This window comes from Callorhinus ursinus, unplaced genomic scaffold, assembly GCF_003265705.2.
Source record: "Callorhinus ursinus isolate GAN/ISIS: 27379988/994484 unplaced genomic scaffold, GSC_fseal_2.0 scaffold312, whole genome shotgun sequence".
NCBI lineage: Eukaryota > Metazoa > Chordata > Mammalia > Carnivora > Otariidae > Callorhinus > Callorhinus ursinus.
Window position 1 is genome coordinate 6,025 of NW_027397367.1, and position 2,537 is coordinate 8,561.

The following is a 2,537-nucleotide window of genomic DNA, read 5'->3' on the forward strand; positions in this document are numbered from 1 at the left end:
TCCATGTGAAGGAAGCAGAATATGCCATGCAAAATATACCTCTTTGGCACAAGGGATATTTGGACTGATTAATTTTAAGAAACGCCAGACATGGGAGAATCTCTGAAAACTGGGTAAAAGTTGCCATTTGGTGAGTGAAATGTACACTTATAAAGGAATGCCCCATTTGTAAGCCTGTCTCCCTCTGTATCAGGAACAGAATTACTAAGTCTCAAGAAACTCTTACCAAAAGAGAAGGCACAGACTTAAAGCTGTGTAACAACCATACCCTCATTTACTGTGCTCACCTGATAACATCCCTTAACTGACCTTCCCACCACCCAGAATCTTTTGGTCTTTAGCTGAAGATAGCATTTAGGGTGAGTGCAGGGCCACTTCAAGGAATTACTCTATTTTCCTGGGTATCTCCCATGAACACAGGACATATGCATGATATTAAACTTTGACTTGTTTTTCTCCTGTTAATCTATTCAGCAATAAAAAGAAATGAACCATCACCCCATACAATCACATGGATGAACTTTACATGTATTTTTCTAAGTGAAAGAATCCAGTCTGAAAAGGCTGCACACTGAGTGACCCATTTGTAAGAGATTCTGGAAAAGGCAAAACTAGAGATGATATAAGGATCTGCGAGTGAATTCCATGATATTTTCATGATTTATACGTGCCACTATGCATTTGTCAAAACCCAAACATTTTGGGGCACCTGGCTGCCTCAGTCAGTGTGGCGTGCAACTCTTTTTTTTTTATTGTATGGTATATGAATCATATTTCACTAAAGCCGTTACCAAAAAAATAATAGGTAGTGGTATACAGTATTCAGGCACAAATTTCCAAAGGACTAATTAAGGAATAGGAGTAGAGAATATTGTTTGGAGGCTGTACCTCCACAACCGGGTCTTCAAGAAAAGCAGGAGCTGACCCACAGGCCTCTTAATTGACACTCACACTCTCAGCATCAGATGCTTGGCTGTCTGCTGACCTTCGCAAGGGCATCACTGACGACATCGAGATCATGCTGCAGCTCATTCATGGCGCTGGTTATACTCTTGGTGTCTTTCAAGATCTGAATACTCCGTGTGTATGGATTATACTTCACTCCAAATGGATGCTAAATTGTTTTGGTAAATTCTCTCATCTTCTCCTTTGCGTCTTCAAAGCTTTCAGATACAAAGTAGACATCCTGAAAAGTTGTGATGAGACACTCCTGTTTGCAGGTAATCTTGGGATCAAAGGGCCTTACTTTGGCATGTCCAGAATGTGAATGCTTAAGTTCACTGATAGAAGAAAGTAATGCAGCACCAAAGACTCGCAACTGCCCGTCTTGTTTACAGAGACCAAACTCCACAGTGAAAAAGTAGCACGTTGCCAGTTTTTGAACAGCCTCCTCTGAAGCTCCAAGGGAAGCCAGGCCAATTTCTTGGGACAATTGCGCAAAACCAGGTTCAGCCAAAAGGGGGACATGACCTAAGTGTTCATGGCAAGTCTCTGGCTCTGGGGTATAGAGAGGGTCTGAACTGTGTCTCACTTACTGTGTGCAGTGAAAAACCCGGAAGGCTAAACCTGATAAGAAATCTCTTGGTGATAAGTAACCAGCCACGGGACGGATGGAAAATCCCGTGTGCTCTTTTAAAAAGTTTGAGACATCTTCCAATTGTGGAATATTATCTTCCCGGTATCCACAATATTTAGAAAGCAAAGGTAAGTTTTTGAGATACTCTCTGCAGGCATGGGTTGGGTAGAGTTTGTTGAGCTCTTGGAACACAGTTCCCCAGGTCTTAATCTCCTCTTCAGTGAATTCAACCTTGGAAATGGGGTCTCCATGTTTATAGTTCATAGCCAAGCCTGCAAAATACTTCCATCTTTTACAGTAGACATTGTCTTTGAAGCCAGGATGATCTGCATCCAGTTCAGAACCATACATCAGAACTCTGTTGGCACAATGGTCCAGGGCAGGAATCTTCTTTGGAAACCAAGGAACAGTTTCCATACCATCTTCCTTCACAGTAAAATTGTCTGGTGGATTCACAGAGAGAACCTTAGTATGGGACTTCAACAGATGAAAAATGTCATTCAATTTTTCTCTGTTGATATCACAGTCAACAAAAATCTCAAATTCTGAGTTTCTTCTCTTTGATTTCCGGGACTCAATATGTAACAGGTTCACGTGCTACTCCTGGAAGATTTTCAGTGGTTTTATAAGTCCACCAACTTCATTCTTCAAGGAAAAATTGAGAGTTGCTCTTCCTCTTTCTAAGGAATGGTCTTTATTTTCCTTATTTTCTTCATTCATGGTCAGTTGGTGTAGTTCTCTGTGCAGCTGCTGGCGGTAAGCTGGGACTGGAGAGTGCAACTCTTGATCTTCGGATTGTGAATTCGGGCCCCATGTTGGGTGTGGAGATTACTTAAAAATAAAATCTTTAAAAAATACAAACATTTCTACATCCCAAAGAGTAAATAATAACCTACTGAAAGTAAGTTCTTTAGGATGTTGGAGTGTCACGGGATGGTGTGCGGGCCAAGGGCAGGCTGCC

At 41.5% G+C, this 2,537-nt stretch overlaps 1 pseudogene; it reads right to left on the reverse strand.

Moving 5' to 3' along the window:
- Positions 1-961: 961 nt before the first annotated feature.
- LOC112818738 (tryptophan 5-hydroxylase 1 pseudogene) lies at positions 962-2,296 on the reverse strand (annotated as a pseudogene).
- Positions 2,297-2,537: the final 241 nt, after the last annotated feature.